At 38.0% G+C, this 17,630-nt stretch overlaps 1 pseudogene; it reads left to right on the top strand.

Annotated features, from left to right (window-relative positions):
• Positions 1-16,413: 16,413 nt before the first annotated feature.
• Positions 16,414-17,603, top strand: LOC116635791 (annotated as a pseudogene).
• Positions 17,604-17,630: the final 27 nt, after the last annotated feature.

The following is a 17,630-nucleotide window of genomic DNA, read 5'->3' as shown; positions in this document are numbered from 1 at the left end:
AGATTGTTCATGAGAATTCCAATGAATCATAAATACCAAAGTGTTTATCTTGGTAAACTATTCACCAAGCTGAAAAAAAAAAAAGTAATAAAGCATATATTGCAAGAAGATCTAAACAATACCTACCATTTGCATCTACATAGATGGAACTGGAGGGCATTATGTTAAGTGAAATAAGTCAAATAGAGAAAGACAATTATCATATGGTTTCACTCATATGTGGAACATAAGGAATAGCGTGGAGCATCACAGGGGAAGGGAGGGAAAACTGAATGGGAAGAAATCAGAGAGGGAGACAAACCATGAGAGACTCTGGACTCTGGGAAACAAACTGAGGGTTTCAGAGGGTAGGGGGTTGGGGGGCTGGGGTAGCCGGGTGATGAATATTAAGGAGGGCACGTGATGTGATGAGCACTGGGTGTTATATGCAACTAATGAATCGTTGAACACTACATCAAAAACTAATGATGTACTATATGTTGGCTAATTGAACATAAAAAAATAAAATAAAATAAAAACAATATCATAAATCAATTTGTCTTTAAACTATTTAAAAATGATAAAATACAGTAGATATATTGGAGTATTGACCACTGAGGAGTTCAGATCTGTTGCTGGCCTTCTGAACATTTGCATTGAAATAAGCTGAATCATGTACAATCTGGGAAAATAGTTATTTGCTTTCTTTTAGATCTTCACTCAAACTGTTCTAAATGGGACACCCTTTCCACACTTTTTTTCCCCCATACTTTATACACATCAGCCTTCATTTCTCAGATAAAAAGTCACTTCTTCAGCAAAGCCTTCTTTGACTTCCCTTTTGAACCCAGGTTCTTGCTAGTATCTCTCATTGAATTGTCATCTTCTCTTTCATAAGACTTCTCATAGTGGGTTATATGTGCTATGTTTCTGTGGTATTTGTTGTTTTTATGACATTTAAAAAATGGCTATTTCCCCCACTGCCCTGTTGCTCCCCGAGGTTAATCCCGTATCCTTTAGCAATCACTCCCTTATCCCCACACTCCCTAAGCAACCACTAATCTACTTTCTGTCTCTATTGATTTCTCCATTCTGGACTTTGACATGAATGGAATCATATAGCATGAAGTCTTTTGCGACTGGTTTCTTTTACTTAGCACACTTTTTCAAGCTTCATCCATGCTATAGTATATTTCAGTACTTCATTCCTTCCCATGACCAATTAATATTCCATTGTATGGTTATACCATATTTTATCTGTTTGTCCATTGATAAACATTATGATTGTTTCCAACTTTTGGCTATCATGAATAATGCTGCTATGAATAGTCATGTACGAATTTTTGGTGTCGACATGTTTTCATTTCATACATTGAGAGGTGGAATTTCTAAGTCATATGATAATTCCATGATTAATTATTTGAGGAAATGCCAGACTGTTTTCCAAAGTGGCTGCACCATTTTTATTTCCATCAGCAGTGTATGAGCATTCTGATTTCTCCACATCCTCAGCAATACCTGCTGTTATCTGACTTTTTGATCTAGCCATTCTAGTGGGTGCAAAGTACTGTGTCATTGTGGTTTTGGTTTGCATTTCCCTGATGATGAATGATGTAGATCATCTTTGCATGTGCCTTTTTGACCATTTGTAATTCCTACTCCAAGTAATGTCTATTCACATTCTTTGCTCATGAGGTAATTTTTTTTAAAGTGTTGTTGAATTGCTCTGATCCAGGTTCTTGACAAGACTCTATCACTAACTCATATACCATAAAGTGAATCTCAAACTGCCTCTGTTACCATTTTTTTTTTCATCCTTCATGTAGCAGTGAGGATTCCTATCCATCTCAAGCAGTTGTTTGAAAGACCAGGCAAGAGAGTATATATGAAAGTACTTTATAAATCATAAAGAGATGAGAAATCTAGGCTATTAAAGAGCTATGAAAGTGACACATAGGGGGCAGGGATTTTTCCTTGGAAAAATTTGAAACTTCTGTATCAAAGTACAATAAATTGTAAAAATGAAGACACACTATTTAAATAATGAAGTCATCAAAATGGTTATATCCTATCAACATTAAGAATCAGAAAATATTTTTAAATGGTTTATTTTGAATGATTTTATGTTTACAAAAGTTGCAAAGATAACAGAGTTCCTTATTACCTATCATCCAGTTTCTTTCTAGTGTTAATATCTAACATAATCATAGTACAATGACCAAAACCAGGAAATGAACACTGGTACAATATTAACTAAATTCCAGACATTTACCCTAGTACCCTGCCCGGTTTCTGTTCCAGGGTTCGATCCAGGATCCATGTTGCATTAAGTCATCATGCTTTCTTGGTCTCCTGTAACCTGTGACAGTTTCTCAGTCTCTCCTTGTCTTGCACAACCTTGATGGTTTTGAGGAGTACCGGTTAGATGTTCTGTAGAAAGCCCCTCAATTTGGATTTTTCTGATGTTTGTACATGATTAATCTGGAGTTACGGATTTTAGGGTTAAATACTACAGAGATGAAATGTGCTTCTCCTCCTATTATATCAGAGTTTACATGATATCAATATGTTTCATTACGGATGATGTTAACCTTGGTTACTTGGTTAAGGTAGAGAAGAGTTTTAATGTTTAAAAATATTCACTCCCCACAGTCTTGCCAAGAAAAGATTATATCCCAAATATATTTTCCTAAACTTACTAATAAAATGAGTGCAGTAGTTGCTATCGCCTTGTACAAAATTAAAATAAGGAACAAAAGAGAAAGAGGAGATAGTAGAGGGGGAGGGCAGGGGACAGAAACTTGGATCTGGGTTCCAGGGAGATCCCACCCCAGTAGTATGCTGGCCGTTGGGCCCAAGAGAGTGCACAGCTCAAATGAAAGGGAAGTCTTGTAGAGCAGGCATGGTCTTGAGCAAGCTGTTTTTCAAAGATAAGGTTGGAACCGAAGGTCTTCCCAGAAAATAAAACAGGCCTTTAATTTTTTTTTCCTTCCAGAACTTGGTCTCCTTCCCCACCACATTTTATCAATGTGCGTCAGCTTGCTGAGCTTTAGGCACTAATGCGTCTTTAGAGCAAGTATTTGATGCCCTTTTTAACATCTACTGGCACCTGATACCTGCCAGGCTCTCTACACATGCTAATTATAATCCTTAAAACAGTCCAGCAAGGTAAGTTTGTTTCTTATTATCATTGTACACAAATAGGAAAACCAAGAAACGAAATGACTTCCAAAGTCTTATATCATTTATTTTATTTTATTTTTTTATAAAGATTTTGTTTATTTATTTGAGAGAGAGAGAATGAGAGAGAGAGAGCACATGAGAGGGGGGAGGGTCAGAGGGAGAAGCAGACTCCCCGCTGAGCAGGGAGCCCGATGCGGGACTCGATCCCGGGACTCCAGGATCATGACCTGAGCCGAAGGCAGTCGCTTAACCAACTGAGCCACCCAGGTGCCCTGAAGTCTTATATCATTTAGAAAATTCCAGGACCCAAATTAAAATGCAAGTCTGTCTGACTCTGAAACTGTTGTTCTTTTTCTTTGGCTAACCAATTTTGGTTCTCTGCTACTTACTCTCTCAGGTATTACTCACATCCTAGAAAAAATGCTCGCCTTCATAGAAATATAAACAATTGTATATGTATATATGCATATGTATGTACATTTATGTTCATTTTTAGTTTCTAAATTATAAAAGCTATAAACAAATTTGTCCTTTTAAAAATGATTCATACCACATGGAACCACATAAAGTAAAAATGAGCATCTACCGATTCACTTCCACTCCCATATCAATAGTTTGGTGTTCATCCTTCTGGTCTCCTTCTATACATTTATGTTTTTATATACACATATCTTATTTTTTAAATGTCAGCATCACAATATAATATACTTTATTAAAAACTTAACCGTATGTCCTGGAGTATGAGTTTTACCTCTTTTTAAAAAATTTATTTTTATTTTTTTTAAATTGAACCATAGTAGACACACAATGGTACTTAGTTTCAGGGGTACAACATAGTGAGTAAACAACTCTATATGTTACGTGGTGCTCACCCCAAGTGTAGCTCCCATCTGTCACCACACAACTATTACAATACCATTGACTATTGTCTCTTAACTCTTTATTTCTTAAGATGGTAAAAAATATTTCATAGTATAGATGAACCATGTTTTGATATTTTAACAGAGGATCACTAAAGATCCATGTTGATGTAAAAGATTACAAGTCTAAGGATAAAAACTATACTCTGAAACTTCAGCATTATAACCAGCTGGGAAAGGAGATGCTTGAAAGCCTTTCGGAGAGTGTAGTATATAGATCAGTTCCCAGTACCTCAGGCCTTGAATCCAGCCTGCCTGGCTTCTTATCCCAGCTGCAATGTTTACTTTGTATGTGAACTTGGGTTAAGTCTAATTCTGTGACTGGTTTTGTTCTCTGGAAAATGTGGATTAATAATTACTTCATAGAGTCATAATGAAGTTATAGTGAGGGTTCTAAAAGTAGTGCATATGAAAGACTTAGAACAAAGCCTGGGGGGCATCCAGGTGGCTCAGTCGGTTAAGTGTCCAACTCTTCGTTTCCCCTCATGTCATGATCTCGGGGTTGTGAGATTGAGCTCTGCGTCAGGCTCCATGCTCTGTGTGGAGTCTGCTTAAGATTCTTCCTCCCTCTTCCTCTGCCCCTCTCCCCACCTCCCTCTCTAAAAAAAAAAAAAAGAACAAAGCCTAGGACATAATATGGGCACAATAAATGTAACTATTGCTCTTATTAACTATTGCTTCCCTCTGTGGAAACTCAAGTTAGGATGGATATTTCCGATTCTCCCCAACCCCACTTGGGCAGTTTAAGCCTGTGGCCTGGGCTTTGTCAATTGGATCCTCATATCTGGAATTAGATAATTTGGCGACAGTTATGCAAAATGCACAGGAATTGACACCCTGGGGGCTGGTTGTGAAGAGCAAAAATGGTGGCTTTTTAACTAGAATAAACTAGAATGTTCCTGTGCTGTCCTCTGCTTGTGAATCAGCTTGCCTTGGTGGGGCTTGTTTTCTGACCTTTAGTCTCCAGCCTTCAGTTAGTTTTGTGAGCTGCTCAGTACTCTTTCAATGAATCCCATTTTCTCCTTAAAAAAGATTTAGTTTCTGTAGTTTGCAACTAAGAAACTTGATGTTTCCACATCCTCTTTATACCCTTCTATTTTATTTTTATTTTTTTAAAATTTTATTATGTTATGTTAGTCACCATACATCATTGGTTCTTGATGTGGTGATCCACGATCCATTGTTTTTGTATAACACCCAGTGCTCCATGCAGTATGTGCCCTCCTTGATACCCATCACCGGGCTAACCAATCCCCCCTCCCCCCTCCCCTCTAAAACCCTGTTTGTTTCTCAGAGTCCATAGTCTCTCATGGCTCATCTGTCCCTCCAATTCCCCCCCCATTTTTCCCTTCCTTCTCCTAATGTCCTCCATGCTATTCCTTATGTTCCACAAATAAGTGAAACCATATGATAATTGACTTTCTCTGCTTGACTTATTTCACTTAGCATAATCTCCTCCAGTCCCATCCATGTTGATGTAAAAGTTCTCTTTATACTCTTCTTTAATCTCACTATTCATTCAAAACATTTACTGAAGACTTCTTATATATTGACAGTAAAGCTGGAACATGTGATATTGCTCCTCCTTAATAAATTCAAGAATGTATTTAGGAAATGCACATTCACATTAGGATACCCTGACCAAAGTGCAATGGGTTTTTGGATCTATCACTGGATTTGGGGCATTTTTACAAGTCTGAATCATGAGATTGTTTATCTACAAACACACACACTTCTAGAGGGAAAAAGTCACTTTAAGCTAACCAAGAAATTAAGTGGCTACTTATCAACATTTCTAAGAGTCTTTTGAATTCAACATTTTTTTTTTCTCAACTATTTTTCATGTGGGAAAAGTTGTATCAGCAGGTGTTGTCTGGGTGTAATAACTTGGCAATTTCTGTTCATGTTTGAATTTTTATGGGAAGTCCTTATCAAACTGCCATTGGATTATTCTTTCGGCTAAGGCAATCTCTTTATTTCCAATGAATGCCTTCTGCCTCATCATGCCATACCATCAGCCTAAGACTCTGACCCTCTGATCCAATGCAAACCCAACTTCTCATCTACTAAAAGGAAGCTTCAGGTTAAATGTCCTTATATGATTTTGCTTTTTTATGTCAGCTCCCAGCTTTAAAGATTAGCTCACTTAACACCTGGCCTTCCAGGAACTACTTGACCCATTTATTAAGACCCTTTGTGGTCTGAAGCTCTTAACTGTCCATGACTTTTAGATTCTTGGCTCTGCTGTATTTTGATTCTTTTTCAGATCAGTGAATGTAAATGCTGCTGTTATGGAGATGATACAACACACTGACCAACAGAAAATGATTGCACTGAAGGTGTTCTGATACCAGCCTCTAGTTTACAGCCCCTATACTTCTGCCCATCAGGAACTAACCAGCCAGCTTAATAAAAGATGTTCGATGTTGAATATACACGATAAATATAGGGGTTTTTTTTTTTTAAAGATTTATTTATTTATTTATTTATTTAAGAAAGAGAGAGAGCATGAGCAGGGGGAGGTACAGAGGGAGAGAATCCATTGAGCACAGAGCCCAATGCAGGGGCTCAATCCCACAACCCATGAGATCATGACCTGAGCTGAAACTGAGAGTCAGACACTCAATAGACTGAGTCATGCAGGCACCCCCACAATAAACATAATTTTTAAATAATATTGTGGCTTATGGTGACTACTTTTTATGCGGGAGCCAATGGATAAAGGGAAGCAGCAGGAAGAAATGAGGAAGTTTACAAATATATAGCATAAAAAAGGAGACTCATGGGCATTAAATTAATCTAAAACAATGTTCCTTTTATTGACTTTTCACCCATAAGGATTGTTTTCCTTTGGGAGGTTTATTCCTCCTTGAGAGCTTGGGGCACTCTAAAACTGTATATATATCATATATATATAATTATAATTATAATTATCATTATACCATATATAATTATATGATTGTAAATTATAATTATAATATAACTGGTATATATTATACAATATAAAGTATAATTATAAATATGATTCCTATATTTTTCTATTTTCCAAAGTTTCTAAGACTACTATGCATTTTTACAGTAATAAAAAAACTAAAAACATTATTTTAAAATATTGATAGGTTATAGAGATAAGAAGGGATATAAGTTAAAATCTTTGCAAACTGTAGCTCAAAATGATTTTTTATTTCTCATTAGTGGAAAAGATAAAAGGCCTGGAATTTAAATCTTGAAGCCAAGTAAAAATATTTAAAAACCTTAATGTACCGTATCTAGCTCGGGGATAACTTCTAACTTTGAAACAATTCTGTGCTTTAAAGTATAACTTGATTCATTATCTAATTTCTAGTCCTATAACAAAATTCACTTGTTATACAAATAAGTAAACACATAAACTTAGTCTTTAATATTTAGACCGAGAAATAAATTGTTTTCAGTTCATTAATACATTGATGACAGACTCTTCAGTTGCAATGTAACTAAATCATCATTAATAAAACGATAGATGGTATTGTCTCAGAAAAATAGATCTATATCATCCTCTGTACCATTATGTAGGCAAATGGGAATATCAACCTAATGGAAAGCTTTTTCGGATTTTGAGCAAATCTCTGTTTGGCTTGTAGCTGCTATTAAAGGGACAGTCAAGTATTTGCGAAAAAAAAATAGAAGAGTGATGTGGAAAAGTAAAATGTTCCTAAATAATTTATAAGTCAGATAAAAATCAGACCGTGAACACAGACAGCGTATAAAGAAGAGACTGTTCTTATATGTACTATTCGTGAGTATTTTAAAAGTCCATTTGTGAGACTTATGCCTAGTAAATGGATATTCATGAAATGACCCTTTCTTGACCACGGAAGATCTACAGTTATCTCCAATTTAAGTTGAAAATTAAGAGGCTAAATATATTGTTATCACACAATCCAGGAACTCCACTTCTGGATATGAACTCCACTTCTGGATATAAACCCCAAAGAAATGAAAGCAGTGACTAGAACAAATATTTGCATATTAATGTTCATAGCAGCATTATTCACAGTACCAAAAAGTAGAAACAACCAAATATCCACTCATGGATGAATGGATAAACAAAATGAATATTACCTTAAGAAAGAATAAAATTCTGACAGATGCTACAACATGGATGAACCTTGAGCACATCATGCTTAGTGAAATAAACCAGATACAAAAGGACCAATACTGTATGATTCCAGTTGTAATATATATTAATCTGCTTTGGAGATCCAGAATTAATATTGGATTGATATATCAATGGATAATGGAAACTGGGATCCATTTTTATTAATTCATTCATATATGGGTGCTGTGACTGTTTTGATTGGAAACAAACAACTGAACCAAAAATTGGTCAGTGTGGCATTTTCAGCTACATTAATGTTGAAACAAAAACAAACAAAAATCATGTGGACGGGTGACTTAGTTGAACAATAATTTAGCTGCTTATTGTTTATTCATATGACTTCACTGCATGGTATCTAAAAATACAAATCATTAGTTGTTTACCACCATTCTGTGTGAGGATCTGTCCTTAGTATTAAATATTCACCAAACTATATACAATCTGGTAGCTTTAGGATGTATTGATTGAGAAGATGCATAATAAAAAAGCTAGTGAGACTTCCATTCCATTTTTCTGTGCACTTGTATTTAATTATTTTATCATAGGAGTATATGCACACGTCCTGTATTTCAGTTCATATTTACTAAAGCTGGGGCTTGTTATTGAACTTATCTAAAGGCAACTTAAAGGCAAAATGAGGAGAGAACTGTTTTTGTTAGTTATCGTGCAAATATAAACCTACTTCTTCCATGGTCTTTAGAAAGTCATGGAGGGGGAAGCTTTGAAGTTAAAATGCAATAAATGTATTCATTCATTCATTCATTCCCTCATTCATTCTTTCAAAAACTGCTTATAAGCCAAGGATCTAGGGATACAATATGAAATAAGACAGAGATGCTCTCCTCATGGTACTTTGGTGGGAAAGACAACAAACAAAACATTTTATCATATTATTTTAGCAATAATAGTAATAGCAAGTGGGTAAGTGTGTTTACATGTGTGCGTGCATGCGTGTGTGCATGTGTGTGTTGTGGGGAGAGGGAGGGAGAGAGAGGGAGAGAGCTTGAGAGAGAGAGAGCGATTGGTGGGGTTGGGAGAAGAGATATTGGGGAAAATCTGGTGAGGTGACCAATATTTGAGCAAGTTTGTATTCTACACCCGATTCCAGTATGTGGTGGGTTTTTCACACCAATAGGCAATTCTTGAATACCAGCTGGTGTCCTACAATTCAATTCAGTTCTGTTACTGTCTAGGGGAACTAGCACCAGAGTCTACAGATTAAGGGCTCAGTGCCACTAGACTGACCACCTTTCACTTCGGATGCTGATCACAAGCCCAGGTTATCACCTGTTTCTGACCACCAGTTATACATTGAAGCCTCCAAGGACTCCCTCCTTGGATCCAATTTATATGCTAGAGAAGCTCACAGAATTCAGAGAAATATTTTACTCACCTAAATCACGGGTTTATTATAAAAGGACATATAAGTCAGGAACAGCCATATGGAAGAGCTGCATAGGGTAACATATGGGGAAAGGACAGGGAGCTTCCAAGCTTCTCTGTGTGTGCCACATGCTTAACAACCTAGAAGCTCTCGGAACCCTGTTCCTTTAGGGTTCTATGGAGACTTTGTTATATAGGGATGGTTGATTAAATCAATGACCATTTGCTAGCCTCTGTCCCCTCCTGGAGGTTGGGGGTGAGACTGCAAATTCCTACCCTCTAATCACATGACTCCACTGGCAGCCAGCCCCTATTCTTAGGGGCAGTCCAAAAGTCACCTCATTTATGTAACAAGATACATTGATGTCTCTCATCACTTAGGAAATTCCAAGGGTTTTAGGAGGTCTGTGCCAGGAAGAGGTTGAATATCAAATACATATTTCTTATTAGAAGTCATAATACCACAGTCCATCCCCTTGTCTTTGAGAAAAGATCCCTTATAGCAAAACAGTCATAAAAGTTAAAAGATACTGGCACATTACTAGAATCTCATTCAGTCATTAATAACTATTCCAGTTCATCATCATATCATATGAAAATGCTGCCCAGGGCAGGGCCACTCAGGTTTGCAGGCTTCCATTTGATCTTGTCAGCTTCCAAAAGCAAAAGTGGTCTCAGTAATAATACGGCTTACCATTTCAGGCATCTGGTATAACGAGTTAAGGGACAATAGTGTAATATTGAATTTCCCTCATTACATAACCCATATATTCGTTTCTTCCTTATGAATCATTCCTATTTCCAGCACTGTGGTTGCAGCCCTGGTCCTGTGACCACTACATCAGGGCAGGGGTGGGGAGAAGGTTGAGGTGATGTGGGGAAGATAATTTCAAAAGTATAGTTGTTATACCAGAGTCCTCCCCCTTTGGCAAGATTTGCATTGTCATACTAACATTCTTCCCCACTTCCTCTTCTTCAGATTCACCAGAAAAAAACAGAAATCTAGTGGGGCACTCTTTTTTTTTTTAATTTAATTTTATTATGTTATGTTAATCACCATACAATACATCATTAGTTTTTGATGTAGTGTTCCATGATTCATTGTTTACATATAACACCCAGTGCTCCATTCAATACTTGCCCTCCTTAATACCCATCACCAGGCTAACCCATCCCCCCACCCCCTCCCCTCTTGGGTGGTGGGGCACTCTTTTAGCGAGCACACACTTGTGAAAACCAGCCCTTTGCTTGTATCTCTTGTTTTAGGCCACCAATGTTTTATTTGCTCATTCCAATTCTCTATTTACACCTCTGAGGGGGATATCTCTCTGCCCATTGTTGGATTTCATGGACTGTAAAGCATGTTCCTTGATCTTAGGAAATGACAGATGCCCATCAAAACGGGTGCAATATCTTTTGGTCAGTTCTTTGACAGTACCCTGAGCATTTGAATCTGTCCACTGGGTAAGCAAAGTGCAGCCGAGAGTCAATGTCTGTTCCTGTCAAAACTCATTTGTAGCCCCAAGGCTACCGGTAACGCTAGCTGTGATCAGGGCCTTCCCACAAGGGAATCTGTCACACAGCCCACCGCAGTCTCTGTCTCCCTTGTTGGCAGACAGAACAGTTCTTCGTGGCATTTGGTGCCTCGAGGTGCAATAGGACTGTGACTAGATTCAGCCCATCTCTGCCCTACTGCCTTACCCCCATGTTCACTTATTTCATGGACCCACGTGGCCACCTCAGGGGAGCGCATGGAATGTCTGCTGTCAATTCTAGTCACTTTCCAGACTTAGAAAATAGTTCTTCTAATGAGCATCAACATGTCCTGTGAAAATGCAGCCCTCTGATTTCCACAGAGCCATGCTCCATAAGGTCATCCCTTTAAAATGCCAGGTTTCCATTGAGTCTCTGCCTGGCCACGTGGCCAAGCCATTGACCACTGCCTATGAGTCAGTAAAGACCCAAACATGGCTTTTCCCACTGTTCAGTTCTTCCATCACTGCTAGGAAAACCAAGGATTTCACTGCTAGGATCATCGAGCTGATCTTTCTTATCTTCTTCGATCAGAGTGGTGGATTTATAAACAGGATGCTGTTGTTCATTCACTTTGGAACTGCCATCCACAAACCAAGCAGCTCTCTGTCAGTCAGTCAGGAGCTCTTTGTAGACATTGCCTAAAGGACCATGGAATCCAGCAGCTCCTCACACAGGATACTGGATACCACCATGCCCACTAGAGGTTTTTCTGACATCATCAACTTAATTCACGTTTCAAAATCACTTTATGTTCTTCAGTCTGGGGTAGCAAGGTAGTAAGTGCCATTCAAGTGGAAATTCTCAACCTCAAAGCCTCAGTGGCCATCGCTGGAAGGTGCTCATGGGCCTTTGTTCTAAACTGCAGTCTAGGCTCCACATAAGCTATCACACAGAGAATTTGTCTCCACCCTTGCTCCAGCTATGATTCCACACTGTGTGGGCTTGCATAATCTTCCTAATTCTCATTTAGCATGTCCAGTAAGCATCGCTTGAGGGCCTGATTTACATACCTTCTGTTTTACAATACTTGATGGGGGAAATATTCTCCAATCAGATACAATGTCCATCCCCATAATCTATTCAGGTAAAAGATACACAACCGCTTCACATAAAGCCAGTTCAAATATGTCAATTCTCCTACAAACTTTTACCTTAGTTTCAACAACTCTTACATCCTTAGCTACAGTCTCCTTTAAGACTTCAACAGGTTTTGGTTTTACCATACTAGGTCAGGGAACTGTTGCCCCGTATGACATAATATCCATTCCCATAAGACATTCAGCTAAAGAGACACAACTTCTTTATATAAAGTTTGTTAGGGGCGCCTGGGTGGCTCAGTCATTAAGCGTCTGCCTTCGGCTCAGGTCATGATCCCAGGGTCCTGGGATCAAGCCCCGCATCGGGCTTCCTGCTCGGCGGGAAGCCTGCTTCTCCCTCTCCCACTCCCCCTGCTGGTGTTCCCTCTCTCGCTGTGTCTCTCTCTGTCAAATAAATAAATAAAATCTTTAAAAAATAAAATAAAATAAAGTTTGTTAAACATTCCAATTTTCATAATCCTATCAATCATTATATTCTCATGTTCTCTCATTCTAATTGTAGTCCTGGTCAGGGCTTCACCAATGGGCTTTCGGACCACAATTCATGGGACTCCTATATCAAGGAATCCTGGAAGCTTCTCTTCTCCACCCCCTGACCATTTTATCTATCTTGTGCAAAAGGCTTTGAGTCCCCAGCGTGGGGTTGAGCCAAGTGACTCTGGCCTTTTTATCAACCCTTAACTTAGTTAATCTGCCTATTCACTGCTCCAAGTGATTACTGGTCAAGTTTCTTATAGTAATTTCCACCTTCCAACTTTTAAAATTTCTTCAAACAGGGATAAATAGAGCTTATTTATTTGGGGCCCTTTGACATCAGGAGACCAGTGGGGAGTCCCTTTGATAGCACTGTATCAAAACCTTTGTTTTAACCCCATCAGGGTCTGTTTTATTTATCCCTGATGCAACGCTTCTCTCACTCCCTAGAACACTCTCTTTCTTTGGTAAACAACCGCTCTCACACCCTTCACTATTAAATATGGTTTTCTTTGTGCAACCTCTCCAGAATTCCTAGATAAAGCTAGTCATCCCTCTCTCTGTTTCTAAGCACACCCCCTGCTGTTTACATTTCCCATTTTAATATCATTAACTGACAATAAACACTGTCTTTCTTATAGGACGTGAACAACACCAGGGCAGGAACTAGATTTCATTTCTCCTTGTGTCCACAGCACAGACCATACTGTCGGACCTATAGCATTGGTTGAATTAATGTTTAGTGACATGAAGAGAGGAGGAGGGAAGGATGAAATAAAATGCAGATAAATGTAAAATGTAGAGAGAACACAGTACCAAAAATGTGAGTGTGAATGAGGATTATTAGATTCTTTATTGAGAATATTAGGTTATACTGTAGAGAGGTTTTATGTTTTGTCTCTCACAGTACAAAACCCCTAAGAGAGATCAGAGGGACTGATTTATATACAGTTAAAAGGATACAGAGACTACTGATTTAAAGAGAAAAACTACATATAAATAGCTCTTTTTTTATAATTTTGTTCAGGGTTGGCTATTGTTTTAAGGTTGTTCTGGGCCATGTTGCTTAGAGTCAGTTTTGATCTTAGTAGATGATGAGAGCATCACATATGTTGGGACCAAGGGCAAGCAGCCCCAAAGTGTCCCATTTGGGCATATTGACTATTTTGAATTAAAAGATACTTAAGAGGGGCCCCTGGGTGGCTCAGTCATTAAGCGTCTGCCTTCGGCTCAGGTCATGATCCCAGAGTCCTGGGATTGAGCCCCACATCGTGCTCCCTGCTTGGCGGGAAGCCTGCTTCTCCCTCTCCCACTCCCCCTGCTTGTGTCCCCTCTCTTGCTGTCTCTGCCAAATAAATAAATAAAATCTTAAAAAAAAGATAAATAAAAGATACTTAAGAAACAGCCAGTGCAAGAAGAACACTCTGCCAGCCTCTTTGTCTTCCGAAAGCAGGAGATAAATCTCCCATGTCAAAGGCACTATTCCTGTACCAGGAGATAAAGAGATATCCTTATTACCACAGATCTGGAATTCAGAGCTGAGAAGGCTGTATTAACAAACCACATACTTGTATTAATTTATTACTGCAGCTCAAATGTTCTTTAGATGTTTTTACTGATCGCAGCTCCCAAGCATAAGTTATCTTTGTTCTGCCAATTTCTCACAGATTTATTGTTTCTTTGTCTAAAATGTATAAAAACTTCATGCCTTGTTAATTTCCATAGGTCTCAATTTCATTATTGGGCCTCTGTGCACACATAATTAAATTTGTTTTTTATTGCTGTTAATCTGTCTTATGTCAATTCTTAGACTAGCCAGAAGAACCTGGAGGGTATAAGGATAATTTTCTTCCTCAACATGTGATAATTATATTAATTATGAAGTCCAAACTCTTTTATTTAAGTATGAAAACACTGAGGCACAAGGGAGTTAAGTGACATACCTATGTTCCTTATTCTTAAGAGAATTTGATTCTGTGCAAAACTGGGAGACTCCTGACATCCATCTTCTTTTGAGTTCTTTCTAGAAAAAATTATAAAATCCTCACTCCCTAATATGATATACAAAGAAGTTTAAAACATGATTGCTTCCAACAGTTGAATTTACCTCAGTCTGGATGCCAAATTTTACATCTGGAGTTGAAGCTTGCAATCTTTAAGCAAGGTGTGCTATTTGTTTATTTTCACTCTTGTGTAGTGCTTTGACGAGAAAGTTGCAGCCAGACGATTTGCATTACTGGAAGAAAAGAGAAATTGAGGGCAAAAAAGCCTAGAAGAAAGTGAAAAAAAAATATCTTGAGAGTAGGAATTTGCTCTACTGTTTCTTTAGTCTTTATCATTTTTTGTAAATTGCCTGTTAATTGCCTAAAGTTAAAAAGCAATAAAATAAAGAATAGTAAACAAGAAGATATCTAGGTGAGTTGATAATAATTCCAAACTTTTCCTTGGGCTGACAGGGGAAAAATCAGAGGTAGAATTACATAGACATAGAGATAAAGATAGATAGATGGGGGGAATAAAGGAGAGGGTAGAAGACCAGGATGAGTTTGATCTGACACTCGTTTGCCTCTCCTATTGGCATTAACCCAACAGCTGTATGCCATCTGTTTTTCTATGTAAACTTATGGTGTCCCTGACCGTAAGACTATAAGCCTCCTACCTAGTGGTGCCCATTCCCTGTGATCATAAATTACTACTCCTTACTTTCATTTGAAGCTTCCAGTTCTGAAGATCAACTAAATGCCAATAAGAGTTGATGCTTGATAATAACAACAAGATTTATTAAGCTACTTTCATGGTCATAAATCTCTTTAAATGCTGCATTAGTAATTATTTTTTAAGGTTAAAGAGATTTCTATAATCAGCAGTTATTACCAATCAAATTAATCCACGAATGAATTGATGAATATAGTGGTCAGTATGTGCCTGACATCATTCAAAAGATTACTTATAAACCACATGGGCCCTGCAGCAATCTCAGCTCTTAAACTAGTGCTTGACACAGAGTAAGGAAACCACAAATATTGGTGGAGTGAATAAATTTGCACACAAAAACTTGAGACTCTTTTGTCACAATAGTGTCATTAAGGAACAAAGAAAAGGAAGAACATTTGAGGAAAATGAACTAAAGAGAAAAAGGGGAAAGGCCAGAAAGAAGGCAAAGATATACTGAGAAAATGATATTTTGGGAGAATGCACTGTCTACTCTTCAGCACATATCACTTTCTTATTCCCAACACTATCTGCCCTGATACATATTGTTATCTTGTTAGTAATTAAAATAATTATTGAAATTATTAGAATAATTCAAACTTAATAATTCAATTACTTTAAAATGTGCTTATTTAGAAATTTAATGGCTAACATTTTTAATAAACTTTTTCAAATTTGCCTCTCATTCTTGATCTCATGAAGCTTGATCACTTGGATATTAAGAATTCCATAAGAAAACATTCTGCTTTAATTTGAATAAATCACCTAACTGGTTTGAGTTGCAATAAAATTGCTTTACTGTGGGCTTTGGTCACTATGCTCAGACCTAAGTTAGAGGAGGAAATCATGGTAGATGAAGGAAAGAAGAAAGAGGGGTTTGATTTATTCTATAAAACATGAGCACCTGTTGAAAGTGGATTAACACAATATTAACTAAGTTAAGGTCTGACTGCCATACGCAGAATGAATCAGGAGGTGGGGGCCAAGAATGAAAGCAGAGAGACCAGTTATTGCAGTGACAGACCAAGAGATGATAATGGTTTGGTGTAGGTTTATAGCAGCAGAAATGGAAGAAAATGCATTAAATGGGGAATTATCCCTCAGGGAAAGCCAACATGATTTACTGATAGACTGGATATGGCATGTGAGTAAAATAAAAGAATTTTTATTTATTTATTTATTTTAATTTATTTGAGAGAGAGAGAGAAAGTGTACACAAGCAGGCAGAGGGAGAGGGAAAAGCAGGCTCCCCGCTGAACAGAGAGCCAGATGTGGGACTCGATCCCAAGACCCTGGGATCATGACCTTAGCCAAAGGCAGATGCTTAACCGACTGAGCCACCCCAGGCACCCCAAGAAAGGAATTTTTAAAAAGCATCAGTGGCTTCTTCCTGGAGGAGGAGGCCAAAAGTCTGTTGGTGGTGGTGGTCAATGAGGTTGCCAGTGTAGACAGAGATCTGGGGTTCTGGCTCTTCCACAACGGGTGAGCCACAGCACGTGCATGCCCTTTCACCCCCTCTGATGCAGCACATCAAGGAGTATACAGATAAAAATATTCAGGAAGGCCCAACTGTCAAGCCTACACCTCCAATAAAAAAGAGTTACATGACGTTTGGCATCAGTTCCAATGTGGTGATCTTAGCATCTGCCCTGCAGACAGGATGTCAAACAGCATCATCCTATGCAGTTTGGTCATGAGAATGAACTGAGAAAACTCAATATGCTTATTTTTATTGGTTTCTTAGACCTCTTAGATATTTTGATAAGGAGCCCTGGGAATATAAAATGAAAAGAGAAACCTGGAAGATTTTAAGCTGCTTTTTGTAGGTGTGTAGCACATTGAGAGAGACCTTGAGAATCACAGTGAAGGTGCAGAAATATTAACGTGTTGAAATAGTTACGTCTTTCAAAAGCATCTGCAACGAGTCATTGAGATGATTCACAATTGTTCGGCTTTTTGCCTGATGATTTGCCCCATGTAGAAGAAAGGATGAGAGTAAAAATGGAAGCAATGGATGCTGGCGATAGAACTGATCAGAATGAACTACAGAAAGAAAATTCAGCTTGTAGGAGAGACCAGATGATAGAGAAAGATGCTGCCTTGTGTGTCCTAATTGATGCAATGAGCGAGACAGTGAAGGATGTTTCTTTTTCTTCTCGCTTTTCTTTCACTCTTTAAGTATGTAGCATCATGTATCAGTTAATT

This window comes from Phoca vitulina, unplaced genomic scaffold (genome assembly GCF_004348235.1).
Source record: "Phoca vitulina isolate PV1807 unplaced genomic scaffold, GSC_HSeal_1.0 scaffold11, whole genome shotgun sequence".
Lineage (NCBI taxonomy): Eukaryota > Metazoa > Chordata > Mammalia > Carnivora > Phocidae > Phoca > Phoca vitulina.
The sequence above is the reverse complement of the archived record's forward strand: the minus strand, read 5'-3'. Positions and strand labels throughout refer to the sequence as shown.